A 19,129-nucleotide genomic window follows, 5' to 3' on the forward strand; every position below is an offset into this window, starting at 1 on the left:
CTCTCTCTCTACTGCTGGCCTGTAGCTCCTGCTGTCCTGTAGCTCCTCTCTCTCTCTCTACTACTGGCCTGTTGCTCCTCTCTCTCTCTCTACTGCTGTCCTGTAGCTCCTCTCTCTCTCTCTCCTGCTGGCCTGTAGCTCCTCTCTCTCTCTCTCTACTGCTGGCCTGTAGCTCCTCTCTCTCTCTCTCTACTGCTGGCCTGTAGCTCCTCTCTCTCTCTCTCTCTACTGCTGTCGTGTAGCTCCTGCTGGCCTGCAGCTTGCCGCAACATAGTGAAAGCCTCTCCTCTCCCTCCAGGTAGTCCTGCAGAGTTGTGCCAGCTCCGTGCAGGTGATAAGATCGTGTCTGTTGGTGGGCACAGGGTGGCAGAGATGAGCCACAGCCAGTGGAAGGGCATGATGACCTCTGCCCTGCAGAAAGGAAGTCTCACCATGGATGTACAGCGCTATGGTAACAACGGTGTGCGAAAGAGACTCCCCCCTGACCTGCTGGGTGCTCTGTTTGTCCCTCACCACTTCCCCCCCCCCCTGACCTGCTGGGAGCTCTGTTTGTCCCTCACCACTTCCCCCTGACCTGCTGGGAGCTCTGTTTGTCCTCACCACTTCCCCCTGACCTGCTGGGAGCTCTGTTTGTCCCTCACCACTCCCCCCTGACCTGCTGGGAGGTCTCTTTGTCCCCTCACCACTTCCCCCCTGACCTGCTGGGAGCTCTGTTTGTCCCTCACCACTTCCCCCCCTGACCTGCTGGGAGCTCTGTTTGTCCCTCACCACTTCCCCCCCCTGACCTGCTGGGAGCTCTGTTTGTCCCTCACCACTTCCCCCCTGACCTGCTGGGAGCTCTGTTTGTCCCTCACCACTTCCCCCCCTGACCTGCTGGGAGCTCTGTTTGTCCCTCACCACTTGCCCCCCCTGACCTGCTGGGAGCTCTGTTTGTCCCTCACCACTTGCCCCCCCTGACCTGCTGGGAGCTCTGTTTGTCCCTCACCACTTGCCGTCCTGTAGTGTGTCTACTGATTTTGTGAATCAATGTTTGTAAACCCTCTGTGGGACCGGGGCCTGTGTTGTGACGGACTGGGTCAGAGGCCCTGTGGGACCGGGGCCTGTGTTGTGACGGACTGGGTCAGAGGCCCTGTGGGACCGGGGCCTGTGTTGTGACGGACTGGGTCAGAGGCCCTGTGGGACCGGGGCCTGTGTTGTGACGGACTGGGTCAGAAAACCCTGTGGGACCGGGGCCTGTGTTGTGACGGACTGGGTCAGAGGCCCTGTGGGACCCGGGGCCTGTGTTGTGACGGACTGGGTCAGAGCCCTGTGGGACCCGGGGCCTGTGTTGTGACGGACTGGGTCAGAGGCCCTGTGGGACCGGGGCCTGTGTTGTGACGGACTGGGTCAGAGGCCCTGTGGGACCGGGGCCTGTGTTGTGACGGACTGGGTCAGAGGCCCTGTGGGACCGGGGCCTGTGTTGTGACGGACTGGGTCAGAGGCCCTGTGGGACCGGGGCCTGTGTTGTGACGGACTGGGTCAGAGGCCCTGTGGGACCGGGGCCTGTGTTGTGACGGACTGGGTCAGAGGCCCTGTGAAACCGGGCCTCGATCATCCATCTGACCAGTGGTGCTCTGACACTTACAGGTCCAACTGATACCAGCGGAGATGCAACGATGGTGAAACTGGCCCAGATCAACGGACAAGAGGTCAATGTGTGACATTTCTTTTCTTTTTTTTTCGTCATACGACCAGTATTGACATCTCTTAATGCATTTACTGACATGATATGAGTGATGAAGGAAACAGGTTACAAACGAATGTAAATCTCTTGGTGTCTTTTCCCTTCTCTTAGGTGGTGACCTCTAAGAGCAGGAAGGGAGGTTTTCAGGACGATCCTCTGACTGTCCGAAGTAAAGGTAATGAATGAATGGACTGGGACTTGACAGTGCCTTCAGTGTGTGTAGCCTTGGCTGTGTGTTCCTACTGGCAGTCCACATGAATCCCATCTTTGGGAAAGGACCAATCAAATGAAGAGGACAGGTTGTGATCTATCCTGCTTGACAGTGTCTTCAGGAAGTATTCACACCCCTTGACTTTGTCCACATTTTTGTGAGTCTTAATTTAAAATGGATAAAATGGAGGTTTTATGTCACTGGCCTTACACAACATCCCATAATGTCGTGTAATTATGTTTTGAGATTTTTTTTTGTTTTTTGAGAAATTCATAAAATAAATTAATTGCTGAAGTGACTTTGGTCAATAACTATTCGATCCTTTTGTTATGGCCTAAATAAGTTCAGGAGCAAAAAATATTCTCTCACTATGTGCGATTTATAGTGTTTTTTTTTAACATTGGACATTAAATAAATAATCACCACCTTTTCCAACCACAAAGACCAGGAACCACAAAGACCAGGGAGGTTTCCAACCACAAAGACCAGGGAGGTTTTCCAACCACAAAGACCAGGAGGTTTTTCCAACCACAAAGACAGGGAGGTTTCCAACCACAAAGACCAGGGAGGTTTTCCAACCACAAAGACCAGGGAGGTTTTCCAACCACAAAGACCAGGAGGTTTTCCAACCACAAAGACCAGGAGGTTTTCCAACCACAAAGACCAGGGAGGTTTTCCAACCACAAAGACCAGGAGGTTTTCCAACCACAAAGACCAGGGAGGTTTTCCAACCACAAAGACCAGGGAGGTTTCCAACCACAAAGACCAGGGAGGTTTCCAACCACAAAGACCAGGGAGGTTTTCCAACCACAAAGACCAGGGAGGTTTTCCAACCACAAAGACCAGGAGGTTTCCAACCACAAAGACCAGGAGGTTTCCAACCACAAAGACCAGGGAGGTTTCCAACCACAAAGACCAGGGAGGTTTCCAGCCACAAAGACCAGGGAGGTTTTTCCAACCACAAAGACCAGGGAGGTTTTCCAACCACAAAGACCAGGGAGGTTTTCCAACCACAAAGACCAGGGAGGTTTTCCAAACACAAAGACCAGGGAGGTTTTCCAACCACAAAGACCAGGGAGGTTTTCCAACCACAAAGACCAGGGAGGTTTTCCAACCACAAAGACCAGGAGGTTTTCCAATGCTTCGCAAACAAAGGCCACCTATTGGTAGATGGGTAGAAATAAATAAAAGTAGACATTGAATATCCCTTTGAGGAAAGTGAAGTTATTAATCACACTTTGGATGGTGTATCAATACAAAGATACAGGCGTTCTTCCTAACTCAGTTGCCGAAGAGGAAGGAAACCACTCAGGGATTTCACCATGCCGCCAATGGTGACTTTAAAACAGTTCGAGTTTAATGGCTGTGATAGGAGAGAACTGAGGATGGATCAACATGATTGTTACTCCACAATACTAACCAGTAAATGACGGAGCAAAGAGAAGGAAGTCTGTATAGAATAAAAAAAATCTAAAACATGCAACAAAAATGATGACAAATAATGAATTTATTGTCCTGAATACAAAGTTAATGTTTGGGACACATCAGACTTCCGCTCTCCATATGTTCAAGCATAGAGGGGCTGCATCATGTTATGGGTATGCTTGTCATCAGCACAGGCAAAATCCGAGAGGACAGCTTCCACCAGACACTGGGAGAGGAACAAGTTTCCACATGACTATAACCTAAGGCCAAATGTAGACTGGAGTTGCTTACCAAGACGGAATGTTCCGGACTAGCTTAAAGTTTTCACTTAAAATCAGCTGGAAAATATATGGCAGGACTTAAATGATTGTCTAGCAATGATCAACAACCAGCTTGAATTTAAATAATGTAGATGTATATATTGTGAAATCCAAGTGTGTAAATCTCTTAGACTCACAGCTGTGATCGCTGCCAAAGGTGACTCTCTAAACATGAATTGACTCAGGGGGTGTGAATACTTACGGAAATTAGATTTCTACATTACATTTACAAACATTTATAAAAACACTGTCATTATGGGGTTGTGTGTGTGTGTGTGTGTGTGTGTGATCTATTTAGTCAATTTTGAATTCAGGCTGTAACACAACAAAATGTGGAATAAGTCCAGGAGTATGAACACTTTGAAGACGATGTATCTTTGAAATGACTGTGAAGATTATTATTTTTCAGTTTCCTGGTAGTTCCCGGATGTTACTCTACGGAAACTCAGTTACTCTCTCTCACTTCTCTCTCTTTCACACTTCCTGTTTCCCCTCTGTGTAGAACACGATCTGATTGTTTTGAAAACCAGAAAAGAGGAGCAGAGTTCTTTAATCAGAAGGTAACAGTCAATGTTAATGTCTGTCGCCAGGCTTTGTTGTTGGCTGGGGCTTGTTCTTTTATATTCCATTAGTCATTAAAGCCATTTATGCATTTTTTGCTTTGTTGATTAAATCAACTCGGGTGATTTGCTTGTTTGTCCTCGAATCTGCTGCTCATATATATATATTAAACTCAAATATAAACGCAATGATTTTTAGTTCATTTAAGTGAATCAAATTCATTAGGCCCTAATTGATGGATTTCACATGACTGGGAATAAAAAGATGGTTTTGTTGGTCACATAGACCTCATCTATAGCTGGAGACGGGACCTCTCCTGGTGACCCAGTCTGTCCCTGGTGACCCCTGAGTCTGTCCCTGGTGACCCAGTCTGTCCCTGGTGACCCAGTCTGTCCCCTGGTGACCCAGTCTGTCCCTGGTGACCCAGTCTTTCCCTGGTGACCCAGCTCTAGTCTGTCCCTGAAGTGACCCAGTCTGTCCCTGTAGCTGTGATTCAGCGTCATAATGCAGCTGATTGTTCATTCAGAAGGCTCTATTGGACCTCAGCCTCACCAGAAGGCTCTATTGTCAGTGCTCTGTGTAGTCAGAAGTCTACCTGTGTGGTGCAGTGCTCTGAAGTTGAAGCTCCTAACAACATTCATTCAGTATCTGGACCATCACTCCCAAGCAGCTCTGTTGGACCCTTGTTTGATTACTACGTTAGTCAAATAGAATGTGTGTGAATGTCAGCTGATTGGAGCTGTGGTTTGAGATCATTCAGAAGGCTCTATTGGACCCTTGGTTTGCAGTGCTTCCTGATACACCCAGAAGGCTCTATTGGGTCCTTGGTTTGCAGTGCTCTGATTCATTCAGAAGGCTCTATTGGGTCCTTGGTTTGCAGTGCTCTCTGATTCATTCAGAAGGCTCTATTGGACCCTTGGTTTGCGGTGCTCTCTGTTCTCATCTCAGAAGGCTCTATTGGACCCTTGGTTTGCGGTGCTCTGTTTCATTCAGCTCTATTGGACCCTTCCTCTCTTAAATCATAAATAGAATGATGATAGATGTGGTGATATTATAAGTGAGCCCGATTTGGGCAAACATTTATTCTCACATTGGCTGACTGTTAACACACACTCTCTCCCCCTTTTCTCCTCGCCCTCTCTCACTCTCTCTCCCCCTCTCTCTCTCTCCCCCTCTCTCACTCTCTCTCTCTCTCTCTCTCTCTCTCTCTCCCCTCTCTCTCCTCTCTCTCTCCCCTCTCTCACTCTCTCTCCCCCCTCTCTCACTCTCTCTCCCCTCTCTCACTCTCTCTCTCCCCCTCTCTCTCTCTCTCTCCCCCTCTCTCACTCTCTCTCCCCTCTCTCACTCTCTCTCCCCCTCTCACTCTGTTAGGAGGATCGCGTGCAATATCTGATGTAAGTCATAGGAACAAGATGGGGAACACTGGCTCTTAAGGGTGTGTGTTGTGACTGAGTATTGGGGGTGGTGTGTGAAGGGTAATATTCTGGGATGTCCTCCAGCTCCAGGTGCCGTCCCTCAGCACCTCCTCCAGTTGGTCCTGGGACCCCGAGGAAGAGAGGGAGGCAGGGAGAAGTGGGAGGAGGAGCAGGAGCGCCTCCTACAGGTCAGGAAGACATACATCCCGCTTAGCCTGGAACCACACTGAGCAAAGCCCTCTTAGCCTGGAACCACACTGAGTAAAGCCCTCTTAGCCTGGAACCACACTGAGCAAAGCCCTCTAGCCTGGAACCACACTGAGCAAAGCCCGCTTAGCCTGGAACCACACTGAGCAAAGCCCGCTTAGCCTGGAACCACACTGAGCAAAGCCCGCTTAGCCTGGAACCACACTGAGCAAAGCCCGCTTAGCCTGGAACCACACTGAGTAAAGCCCGCTTAGCCTGGAACCACACTGAGTAAAGCCCACTTAGCCTGGAACCACACTGAGTAAAGCCCACTTAGCCTAGAACCACACCTGAGCAAATGCCACTGATCTTTGACTTCAGTGATTCAGTGTGGAACTGCTTCCATTGGACCTGTTCGTGCCCCATGTCTGTTATGATAAATAACCAATTCTGGGCTAAACTTACCCGTAGTCTGAGGAAGCTGATTGGACAGTTGTCTTGTGTGATGTTGTACAGGAGAAGTACCGTCAGGACCAAGAGAGACTGGATGCTGAGTGGCAACAGGCCCAGGAGGAGGCAGGGGTGGAGGTATACAGGCAGGCTGAGTGACTCCTGATCCTCTACCGTCCAGATGCATCGTGGGATCGTAGTCCCTTGTGTCAAATCATCCACACCGAACATGGAGAGTTCAGGAGAGATGACCAATGGGATCGCTAGCCTTGCCAGTCCTCAGCCAGCCTTGAGCCAGCCCATGCCCTCTGTTGCCCATGTGGCATCCAATCAAAAGAGTTGTTTTTGACGGGAGAAGGGAGGAGCCTCGTCCTCAAGGGAGGAAGCTGGAAGAGGAGACTGAAGTGACAGAAGGAGATAATTGGTGAGGAAGACCACATTATTTAGTTCTGGTGATGTTTTAAAAGTGCATTGTGGGTTGAAAGAAGGAGAAGGAGATAATTGTGAGGAAGACCACATTATTTAGTTCTGGTGATGTTTTAAAGCCCCCTGCCCAGTGGCACTGTGCTTGAAGAGAAACAATTCCTTGAGGCATTGTGGGTAAGTTCTGGTGATGTTTAAAGGCGTCCAAATAATGACCAGTTTATGATTTCAAGGTGATTTGTGGACCAGTCAGTCACAACCTAGCTGGTTGCTGAGAAACAATTCCTTGATGCAAATTGACCTGCTGTGAATGTGACTGCCTTATCTACAAATAATGCCATTTATGATTTCTGATTTGTGCCCTGTCCTCACAACCTAGCTGGTTTGCTGTCTGTCCTCTGTCTCTCCCTGTCCTCGCCTGCCATGCCATTTGAATGTCCTCTCGCCCTGTCCTCTCGCCCTGTCCTCTCACCCTGCCATTTGTGCCCTGTCTGCCCTGTCCTCTCACCTGTCCTCTCACCCTGCCATTTGTGCTCTGTCCTCTCACCCTGTCCTCTCGCCCTGTCCTCTCGCCCTGCCATTTGTGCCCTGTCCTCTCGCCCTGCCATTTGTGCTCTGTCCTCTCACCCTGTCCTCTCGCCCTGCCATTTGTGCTCTGTCCTCTCGCCCTGTCCTCTCACCCCTGCCATTTGCGCTCTGTCCTCTCCCTGTCCTCTCGCCCTGCCATTTGTGCCCTGTCCTCTCTGCCCTGTCCTTCTCCCTGTCCTCTCTCACCCTGCCATTTGTGCTCTGTCCTCTCAACCTGTCCCTCGCTCTGTCCCTTTGCTCTGTCCTTCGCTCTGTCCTTCACCCTGCTTTGTGTGTCCTCTCGCTCTGTCCTCTCACCCTGCCATTTGTGCTCTGTCCTCTCGCTCTGTCTCGCCCTGTCCATCTCTGTCCCTGCCTTTCTCGCTCTGCCTCTCGCCCTGTCCTCTGCCCCTGCCCTTTGTGCCCTGTCCTCTCGCCCTGCCCTCTGTGCCCTGCCCTGCCCTCGCTCTGCCCTCTCGCCCTGTCCTCTCTCCCCTCTCTGTGCGCCTGTCCTCTGCCCTGCCATTTGTGCCCTGTCCTCTCGCCCTGCCATTTGTGCCCCTGTCCTCTCGCCCTGCCATTTGTGCCCTGTCCTCTCGCCCTGCCATTTGTGCCCTGTCCTCTCCGCCCTGCCATTTTGTGCCCTGTCCTCTCGCCCTGCCTCCATTTTGTGCCCTGTCCTCTCGCCCTGCCATTTGTGCCCCTGTCCTCTACTAGCCCTGCCATTTGTGCCCTGTCCTTGGCCCTGCCATTTGTGCCCTGTCCTCTGTCAATGAATTTTGATATGTGCCCTAGTTGTGCTCAGTGTTGTATGTGTGCCCTGTCCTCTCGCCCTGCCATTTGTGCTCTGTCCTCTCACCCTGCCATTTGTGTTCTGTCCCTCGCCCTGACCTCTGTCCTCTCGCTCTGTCCTCTCTCCCTGTCCTGGCTGCCTCCTCTGCTGCCTTGTATAACCTCCAGGTCTGGGAGACTGCAGGGTTTCACCCAGCTATCTATAACCTGACAGGTCAGTCAGTACTAGAGACTCCTTGGTTTCACCAAGCTGGGGGCTTGGAGTGCACCTTTGTGTGACAAACTGTCAATGTGTGTGGTCTTGTGTGTGAGTTGTGCAGTGTTCTTGTGTGTGAGTACTGCAGGGTGTTGTCTTGTATAACCTGACAGACTTGTGTGTGAGTACTGCAGGGTGTTGTCTTGTGTGTGAACCTGACAGACTTGTGTGTGAGTATTGCAGGGTGTTGTCTTGTGTGTGAGTACTGCAGGGTGTGGTCTTGTGTGTGAGTACTGCAGGGTGTGGTCTTGTGTGTGAGTACTGCAGGGTGTGGTCTTGTGTGTGAGTACTGCAGGGTGTGGTCTTGTGTGAGTACTGCAGGGTGTGGTCTTGTGTGAGTACTGCAGGGTGTGGTCTTGTGTGTGAGTACTGCAGGGTGTGGTCTTGTGTGTGAGTACTGCAGGGTGTGGTCTTGTGTGTGAGTACTGCAGGGTGTGGTCTTGTGTGTGAGTACTGCAGGGTGTGGTCTTGTGTGTGAGTACTGCAGGGTGTGGTCTTGTGTGAGTACTGCAGGGTGTGGTCTTGTGTGTGAGTACTGCAGGGTGTTGTATAACCTGACAGACTTGTGTGTTTGTTGATCAGGATGAAATCCAAGTCCTCCCCATCGCTGGAGGGTTTCCACAGACAGGAGGTGAAAGGTCAGACTCTGCTGTTGACTGTCCCTCTGTTTAATGAGTGGGTTCCCCATTCCAAACCCAGCCTTGATGTTGATGCACTTTACACCATGTTGGTCAAATCTAACCAGGCCTCATTTACCCTAGGCCCAGGAGACAGGGGGTGGGGTGGGTAATGACCTAACCAGTCCTCTCATTTAGCCGAGGCCCAGGGGTGGGGTGGGTAGTGACTCTAACCAGTCCTCTCATTCAGCTGAGGCCCAGGGAGGGGGGTGGGGTGGGTAATGACTCTATCCAGTCCTCTCATTTAGCCGAGGCCCAGGGGTGGGGTGGGTAATGACTCTAACCAGTCCTCTCTTCCTGAGGCCCATGGGGAATGACTCTAACCCAGTCCTCTCATTTAGCTGAGGCCCAGGAGACAGGGGTGGGGTGGGGAATGACTAACCAGTCCTCTCATTTGCTGAGGCCCAGGGAGACAGGGTGGGGTGGGTAATGACTCTGTCCAGTCCTCTCATTTAGCTGAGGCCCAGGGGACAGGGGTGGGTAATGACTCCCGCAGTCCTCTCATTTAGCTGAGGCTCAGGAGACAGGGTGAGGTAGGTAATGACTCTAACCAGTCCTCTCATTTAGCTGAGTCCCAGGGAGACAGGGGTGGGGTGGGTAATGACTCTAACCAGTCCTCTCATTTAGCTGAGGCCCAGGGGTGGGGTGGGTACTCTAGTCCAGACTACAACAAGTCCTCTCCCATTTAGCTGGAGGCCCAGGGAGACAGGGGTGGGGTGGGTAATGACTAACCAGTCCTCTCATTTAGCCCAGGCCCAGGGAGACAGGGGTGGGGTGGGTAATGACCCTAACCAGTTCTCTCATTTAGCCCAGGCCCAGGGAGACAGGGGTGGGGTGGGTAATGACTCTAACCAGTCCTCTCATTTAGCTGAGGCTCAGGGAGACAGGGGTGGGTAATGACTCTAACCGGTCCTCTCATTTAGCTGAGGCCCAGGGGAGACAGGGTGGGGTGGGCAATGACTCCTAACCAGTCCTCTCATTTAGCTGAGGCCCAGGAGACAGGGTGGGTAAATGACTCTAACCAGTCCTCTCATTTCTTAGCCGAGGCCCAGGGAGACTGGGTGGGTAATGACTCTAAGCAGTCCTCTCATTTAGCCGAGGCCCAGGAGACTGGGTGGGTAATGACTCTAACCAGTCCTCTCATTTAGCTGAGGCCCAGGAGACAGGGGTGGGGTGGGTAAATGACTCTAACCAGTCCTCTCATTTAGCTGAGGCCCAGGGAGACAGGGTGGGGTGGGTAATGACTCTAACCAGTCCTCTCATTTGCTTGAGGCCCAGGGAGACTGGGTGGGTATGCTCTAACCAGTCCTCTCATTTAGCCAGGCCCAGGAGACAGGGGTGGGTAATAACTCTAACCAGTCCTCTCATTTAGCCGAGGCCCAGGGAGACAGGGGTGGGTAATAACTCTAACCAGTCCTCTCATTTAGCCGAGGCCCAGGAGACTGGGTAGGTAATGACTCTAAGCAGTCCTCTCATTTAGCCGAGGCCCAGGAGACAGGGGTGGGTAATGACTCTAACCAGTCCTCTCATTTAGCCGAGGACCAGGGTAATGACTCCTCACCTTTCTGTAATGTGACAGAGGGATTTGTTTTTTTCACCTATTGGTTGTTGGAATAATATTGTTGGACATTGGACATTGCTCAAATGACTGTCCTTTTTATTGGTCTTTCTGCATGGACTATGATTGGTTATACCGTCGTGACTCTGCTCTCTGGTTGGTTATTAGGCGCTACCAGGAGGTCACTAGGAGGAAGCCTCCTCAGAGCATGTCGTTAGTAGAGGCTGAGAGGCAACAGATCCTGGACGAGATGAGGAAGAGGACCGCTCTGCTGACCGACAACAGCTGGATACGACAACGCTCCACCTCTGACAACAAACAACCAGCTAACCGGCAGGGCCTTTGAGAGGTAGGGGGTTGGCACCCAGTAACCGGGAGCTATGAGGAGATAGGAGGGTGTGCCATTTGGACCCGTTACCTCTCTCTACGTGACCTGTTATTTGACCTCTCCATCTGTCCTCTCGGCAGGTACGACTCTCTGGACAACCTTCCCTCTTCTTCCACCCTGCTCTCAACCCCCAACGCCCCCACTCCTCCCTGGGTTCTCCGCCCGCACCGCACCCCCTCCTCCCGGCACAGCATGGGTGTGGCCCTGGGGGTTACTCCAACGGGACCCAGAAGCACAGCCCTACCTGGCCCCGCCCTTCAGCACATCTTCCCCCAACACCGGAGAGGAACCCGCCACCCGGCGGCGAATCACGACCCGTCTCACAGCAACACCACCGGTAATGGACCAATCAGGACTTGTGTTTGTATGTTTAAATGTACAGTGCATTTTGAAAGCGTTCAGAGCCCTTGACTTTGTTACATTACAGCCTTGTTCAAAAATGGATTAAATCATTTTTTCCCCCCTCATCAATCTACACACAATACCCCATAATGACATCACAATACCCCATAATGACATCACAATACCCCATAATGACATCACAATACCCCATAATGACATTACAATACCCCATAATGACAAACATTTTTTTTCCACTTTTATTAAAGATTACTCATTTACTTAAGTATTCAGACCCTTTAATCAGGACTTTGTTGAAGGCATCTGTGGCAGCGATTACAGCCTCGAGTCTTCTTGGATATGAAAATTATGGAGCTGTCCCAGCCACTGCTGTGTTGTCTTGGCTGTGTGAACTTTCACTCAGTCAGAGGTCCTGAGCACTTCGCTCCGTTCATCTTTCCCTCGATCCAGACTAGTCTCTCAGTCCCTGCCGTTGAAAAACATCCCCTCAGCATGATGCTGCCACCACCATGCTTCACCGTAGAGATGGTGCCAGGTTTCCTACAGAGTGATGCTGCCACCACCATGCCGCCGTAGGGACGGTGCCAGGTTTCCTACAGATGTGATGTTGCCCACAACCTGGCACCGTCCCTACGGCGAGGAGCTTGGTGGTGGCAAATATCACATCTGTGGAAACCTGGCACATCCCTACGGCGGCATTGGTGGTGGCAGCATCACGTCTGTAAAGCCTGGCACCGTCACTGCAGGCGAGCTTGGTGTTCTCAGGACGTGATGCTGCCACCACCAAAAGCTTCACCGTAGGGGGCGGTGCCAGGTTTCCTACAGATGTGATGCTTGGCATTCAGGCCAAATAGTTCAATCTTGGTTTCATCAGACCAGAGAATCTTGTTTCTCACGGTCTGAGTGTCCTTAGGTGCCTTTTGGCAAACTCAGGCTGTCATGTGTCTTACTGAGGAGTAGCTTCTGTCTGGCCACTCTACCATAAAGGCCTGATTGGTGAGTGCGGCAGAATGTTGTCCTTCTGGAAGGTTCTCTCATCTCCACAGAGGGAACTCTGGAGCTCTGTCAGTGACCATCTGGTTCTTGGTCACCTCCCTGGCCAAGGCCCTTTTCCCCCGATTACTCAGTTTGGCCAGGCGTAGATATAGGAAGAGTCTTGGTGGTTCCAAACTTCTACCATTTGGGAAGAAACGATGGAGGCCACTGTTCTTGGGGTATAATGCTGCAGAATTTGTGGGTACCCTTTCCCCAGATCTGTGCCTCGACACAATCCCCTGTCTCAGAGCTCTACGGACAATTCCTTTGACCTCATGGCTTGGTTTGCTCTGACCTTATAGACAGGTGTCTTTTCAAATCATGTCCAATCTATTTAATTTACCACAGGTGAACTTCCAATCAACTTGTAGACAGATCTTTAGGATGATCAATTTCAAGTCTCATGGCAAATTGTCTGAATACTTCTGTAAATAAGGTGTTTCTGTTTTTTGTAAGGTGTCTAAAAACTTGTATTCACTATGTCACTATGGGGTCTTGATGTCACTATGTCTTGGGTCTTGATGTCACTATGAGGTCTTGATGTCACTATAGAGGTCTTGATGTCACTATAGGGTCTTGATGTCACTATGGGGTCTTGATGTCACTATGGGGTCTTGATGTCACTATGGGGTCTTGATGTCACTATGGGGTCTTGATGTCACTATGGGGTCTTGTGATGTCACTATGGGGTCTTGATGTCACTATGGGGTCTTGTGATGTCACTATGGGGTCTTGTGTTTAGATTGAGGAAGAAATCATGTTGGCAGGCTTTTATCGGGCTTTAATGTAACAGAATGTGGATGAAGTCAAGGGGTGTGAACACTTTCCAAATCTTTTTGTTTCAGTGATGTAGTCTCCTCATAGTCTGATCCCAGAGAGGAGATTAGAGAGGTGACTAGTCATTAGTAACGAGGATGAATGCATGATAAACAGTCTCTGGAACAGAGAACGGGCTTCATGCAAATTACAATAAGTCATGGGCTGGTAGTCATAATACATTAGACACAACTGAAATTGGGTTTTATTTTCACAACGTCCCTTATCTTCCTGGTGAACAAAAACTCATCGTCCAGCCGTATACCAAGGCTTTCAATGGATGTTCCCCCAGACCTTGTGGATCAGTCAGTCATCCCCCCTCTCATCCTACCCCCAGACCTTGTGGATCAGTCAGTCATCCTCTCTCTCTGTCTTACCCCCAGACCTTGTGGATCAGTCAACCCCTCTCTCTCATCACCCCCAGACCTTGTGGATCAGTCATCCCCCCTCTCATCTTACCCCCAGACCTTGTGGATCAGTCAGTCATCCCCCTCATCTTACCCCAGACCTTGTGGATCAGTCGGTCATCCCCTCTCATCTTACCCCAGACCTTGTGGATCAGTCGGTCATCCCCCTCTCTCATCTTACCCCAGACCTTGTGGATCAGTCGGTCATCCCCTCTCTCATCTTACCCCCAGACCTTGTGGATCAGTCGGTCATCCCCCTCTCTCATCTTACCCCAGACCTTGTGGATCAGTGAGTCATCTCTCATCTTACCCCAAGACCTTGTGGATCAGTCGGTCATCTCTCTCATCTTACCCCCAGACCTTGTGGATCAGTCGGTCATCTCTCTCATCTTACCCCCAGACCTTGTGGATCAGTCGGTCATCCCCCTCTCATCCTGTTTGTTTCTTCCTGTGTGTCCCCGTCCCCTCTCTCCCTCCAGAGTGCTGACTTCTCGTCAGGTGTGTTCAGTGTGTGTGTGTCCTATGGGCAGAGGGGCTGCCATGGTCATTGAGACCCTGAACCTCTGCTTCCACCTGGCCTGTTTTCAGGTGAGAGTCTGGTCTGGACCTCCATTCACCTGGTTGGAGGAGAGGTCCTCTACTAAACCTGTCAGCACATCACCTTTCACAGCATGAGCTAATGGGCACTGTAGCAGACTGACTGACTGGCTTCACCTGGGCTCTGTAGCAGACTGACTGACTGGCTTCACCTGGGCACTGTAGCAGACTGACTGACTGGCTTCACCTGGGCTCTGTAGCAGACTGACTGACTGGCTTCACCTGGGCACTGTAGCAGACTGACTCGCTTCACCTGGGCACTGTAGCAGACTGACTGACTGGCTTCACCTGGGCACTGTAGCAGACTGACTGACTGGCTTCACCTGGGCACTGTAGCAGACTGACTGACTGGCTTCACCTGGGCACTGTAGCAGACTGACTGACTGGCTTCACCTGGTAGGGCTGGTAATGCTAACTCTCTCCCCACACGGTGGTAGGGCTGGTAATGCTAACTCTCTCTCCCCACACGGTGGTAGGGCTGGTAATGCTAACTCTCTCTCCCCACACGGTGGTAGGGCTGGTAATGCTAACTCTCTCTCCCCACACGGTGGTAGGGCTGGTAATGCTAACTCTCTCTCCCCACACGGTGGTAGGGCTGGTAATGGTAACTCTTTCTCCCCACACGGTGGTAGGGCTGGTAATGCTAACTCTCTCTCTCCACACGGTGGTAGGGCTGGTAATGCTAACTCTCTCTCCCCACACGGTGGTAGGGCTGGTAATGCTAACTCTCTCTCTCCACACGGTGGTAGGGCTGGTAATGCTAACTCTCTCCTCACACGGTGGTAGGGCTGGTAATGCTAACTCTCTCCTCACACGGTGGTAGGGCTGGTAATGCTAACTCTCTCTCCACACGGTGGTAGGGCTGGTAATGCTAACTCTCTCTCCCCACACGGTGGTAGGGCTGGTAATGCTAACTCTCTCTCCACACGGTGGTAGGGCTGGTAATGCTAACTCTCTCTCCACACGGTGGTAGGGCTGGTAATGCTAACTCTCTCCTCACACGGTGGTAGGGCTGGTAATGCTAACTCTCCCTCTCCACGGTGGTAGGGCTGGTAATGCTAACTCTCCCCCTCCACGGTGGTAGGGCTGGTAATGCTAACTCTCCCTCTCCACGGTGGTAGGGCTGGTAATGCTAACTCTCGCGCCACGGTGGTAGGGCTGGTAATCACTGGTTGAATGATGCTAATCAGTGTTTTAGTTGATTCTCCTGATTCACAGTCCATCTTCTCCTCTCCCTCAGTGTGTGGACTGCAGGTGCCGACTTGGAGGGTCAGAGGTCAGAGCCCAGATCAGAATCAGCAGCGGGAAGCCTTACTGTGACCCCTGCTACATCCGACTCAAGTGTAAGTCATTTCTACAGAACATAAAGGAGTCCGATAAGAATCTCCCTCCTCCCAATGTATCCAAGTCATTTTACTCTGCTGGCCCGTTCTACTGGTCCACCTGCTCGGTCCCTGCACCTCATTTTACTCTGCTGGCCCGTTCTACTGGTCCACCTGCTCTGTCGGTCGTTGCACCTCATTTTACTCTGCTGGCCCGTTCTACTGGTCCACCTGCTCTCACTGCACCTCATTTTACTCTGCTGGCCCGTTCTACTGGTCCACCTGCTCGGTCCCTGCACCTCATTTTACTCTGCTGGCCCGTTCTACTGGTCCACCTGCTCGGTCCCTGCACCTCATTTTACTCTGCTGGCCCGTTCTACTGGTCCACCTGCTCGGTCCCTGCACCTCATTTTACTCTGCTGGCCCGTTCTACTGGTCCACCTGCTCTCACTGCACCTCATTTTACTCTGCTGGCCCGTTCTATTGGTCCACCTGCTCTCACTGCACCTCATTTTACTCTGCTGGCCCGTTCTACTGGTCCACCTGCTCGGTCCCTGCACCTCATTTTACTCTGCTGGCCCGTTCTACTGGTCCACCTGCTCTCACTGCACCTCATTTTACTCTGCTGGCCCGTTCTACTGGTCCACCTGCTCTCACTGCACCTCATTTTACTCTGCTGGCCCGTTCTACTGGTCCACCTGCTCTCACTGCACCTCATTTTACTCTGCTGGCCCATTCTACTGGTCCACCTGCTCGGTCCCTGCACCTCATTTTACTCTGCTGGCCCGTTCTACTGGTCCACCTGCTCGGTCCCTGCACCTCATTTTACTCTGCTGGCCCGTTCTACTGGTCCACCTGCTCTCACTGCACCTCATTTTACTCTGCTGGCCCGTTCTACTGGTCCACCTGCTCTCACTGCACCTCATTTTACTCTGCTGGCCCGTTCTACTGGTCCACCTGCTCGGTCCCTGCACCTCATTTTACTCTGCTGGCCCGTTCTACTGGTCCACCTCTGTCGGTCGTTGCACCTCATTTTACTCTGCTGGCCCGTTCTATTGGTCCACCTGCTTTCACTGCACTTCATTTTACTCTGCTGGCCCGTTCTACTGGTCCACCTGCTCGGTCCCTGCACCTCATTTTACTCTGCTGGCCCGTTCTACTGGTCCACCTGCTCTCACTGCACCTCATTTTACTCTGCTGGCCCGTTCTACTGGTCCACCTGCTCTCACTGCACCTCATTTTACTCTGCTGGCCCGTTCTACTGGTCCACCTGCTCTCACTGCACCTCATTTTACTCTGCTGGCCCGTTCTACTGGTCCACCTGCTCGGTCCCTGCACCTCATTTTACTCTGCTGGCCCGTTCTACTGGTCCACCTGCTCGGTCCCTGCACCTCATTTTACTCTGCTGGCCCGTTCTACTGGTCCACCTGCTCGGTCCCTGCACCTCATTTTACTCTGCTGGCCCGTTCTACTGGTCCACCTGCTCTCACTGCACCTCATTTTACTCTGCTGGCCCGTTCTATTGGTCCACCTGCTCTCACTGCACCTCATTTTACTCTGCTGGCCCGTTCTACTGGTCCACCTGCTCTCACTGCACCTCATTTTACTCTGCTGGCCCGTTCTACTGGTCCACCTGCTCGGTCCCTGCACCTCATTTTACTCTGCTGGCCCGTTCTACTGGTCCACCTCTGTCGGTCGTTGCACCTCATTTTACTCTGCTGGCCCGTTCTATTGGTCCACCTGCTTTCACTGCACTTCATTTTACTCTGCTGGCCCGTTCTATTGGTCCACCTGCTCGGTCCCTGCAACTTTTTAATGAGAACATACCTGACATGAATATGGTGAATGTCTATTTAGAGAAGGTGGGACTGCCATTTTGGAAGTACTGTCCAAGTACTCTGTAATTAGATGTGTCATTACTACATCAGATGTTTTATTAGATCAGACATAATCAGATGTCCTCTTATCAACCTTTCAGCCCACCTTGCCACCTCCCTGTGACCAGAATGCATTGCAGCAGATTGAGGAAGAGACGACGACGACATCAACCTCAAACACGACGATGGAGATCTTGACTATGACCTCGTGTTGACCTTGTATTTAGAGCTGGGTTGACCTTTCTTTTAGGGAACAATGTACCGATTTATACTATTGGCTGTGACTCAAATGGCTTCCTATTCCCTACATAGTGCACTACTACCCATAGGGCTCTGGTCAAAAGTAGTGCACTATGTAGGGAATAGAGGCAGTTTGGGACATGTCTCAAAGATGCAGTTTTGGCGTTCTTCCTAGTTCATTAACTACTGTACATGTCCACATACCCTATGTCTCTGACTAAGATGCAGTTTTGGCGTTCTTCCTAGTTCATTAACTACTGTACTTGTCCGTAGCTTTTAATATGCAATCGATGGCTATCCACAACAATAAGCTGGACACGTGTAGTTAAGAGCTATAGGGAGTTTTAAATCACAATTGTACTTGGGATTTGTTTTTTCTTGTTGATGAAGTAAATTGATAAATGAGGCCCTAATAAATGAATCTAATAAATGAGAGTGTTGTATTGGAGATACTTCTCTATTGTTTTTTTCTTTGTCGACAAATTTCTACCTTAAAAAACAAGAAGTTAAATTGTTATTCTTTTGTTTGTTGAAATATGTGAAGATTTATTTATTTATTTTTTTTTCATTTTTTGAGATGTCTAAAATATTAGTAGCTCAAACGGGTGTTTAGAAAAAGGACTTCTCACATGTTGATGGTCACTGAAACTCTGCGGTTGGTTTTACTAACTTTTTCTAACACGTGGACCCTGGAAGCAGGGAGGCTTCATGTATGACTCACTGATGTATAAAGGGGCCTCGTTTAAAAGGAATTTACCCTCTAAACTGTTTAATGTTTGTAAATAAAAAACATCAGCATTTAATCTGTGTCTAAATACAGACAGTGACTATCAGACAGCCAAGTGGTTAGAGGGTAGAGGAGGTAGGTAACCTAGTGGTTAGAGGGTAGAGGAGGTAGGTAACCTAGTGGTTAGAGTGTAGAGGAGGTAGGTAGCCTAGTGGTTAGAGGGTAGAGGAGGTAGGTAACCTAGTGGTTAGAGGGTAGAGGAGGTAGGTAGCCTAGTGGTTAGAGTGTAGAGGAGGCAGGTAGCCTAGTGGTTAGAGGGTAGAGGAGGCAGGTAGCCTAGTGGTTAGAGTGTAGAGGAGGCGGGTAGCCTAGTGGTTAGAGTGTAGAGGAGGCGGGTAGCCTAGTGGTTAGAGTGTAGAGGAGGCGGGTAGCCTAGTGGTTAGAGTGTAGAGGAGGCGGGTAGCCTAGTGATTAGAGTGTAGAGGAGGCGGGTAGCCTAGTGGTTAGAGTGTAGAGGAGGCGGGTAGCCTAGTGGTTAGAGGGAGGGGCAGGTAGCCTAGTGGTTAGTGTAGAGGAGGCAGGTAGCCTAGTGGTTAGAGTGTGAGGTGGCAGGTAGCCTAGTGGTTAGAGTGTAGAGGTGGCAGGTAGCCTAGTGGTTAGAGTGTAGAGGTGGCAGGTAGCCTAGTGGTTAGAGGAGGCAGGTAGCCTAGTGGTTAGAGTGGAGGCAGGTAGCCTAGTGGTTAGAGTGGAGGCAGGTAGCCTAGTGGTTAGAGGAGGCAGGTAGCCTAGAGGGTGG

General features: G+C 50.9%; 1 pseudogene; it reads left to right on the forward strand.

Moving 5' to 3' along the window:
* The window catches only part of LOC135567110 (LIM domain only protein 7-like), a 34,094-nt pseudogene extending 15,685 nt beyond the window's left edge, over positions 1-18,409 (forward strand).
* Positions 18,410-19,129: the final 720 nt, after the last annotated feature.

The sequence above is a fragment of the Oncorhynchus nerka genome, unplaced genomic scaffold (assembly GCF_034236695.1).
Source record: "Oncorhynchus nerka isolate Pitt River unplaced genomic scaffold, Oner_Uvic_2.0 unplaced_scaffold_2626, whole genome shotgun sequence".
Lineage (NCBI taxonomy): Eukaryota > Metazoa > Chordata > Actinopteri > Salmoniformes > Salmonidae > Oncorhynchus > Oncorhynchus nerka.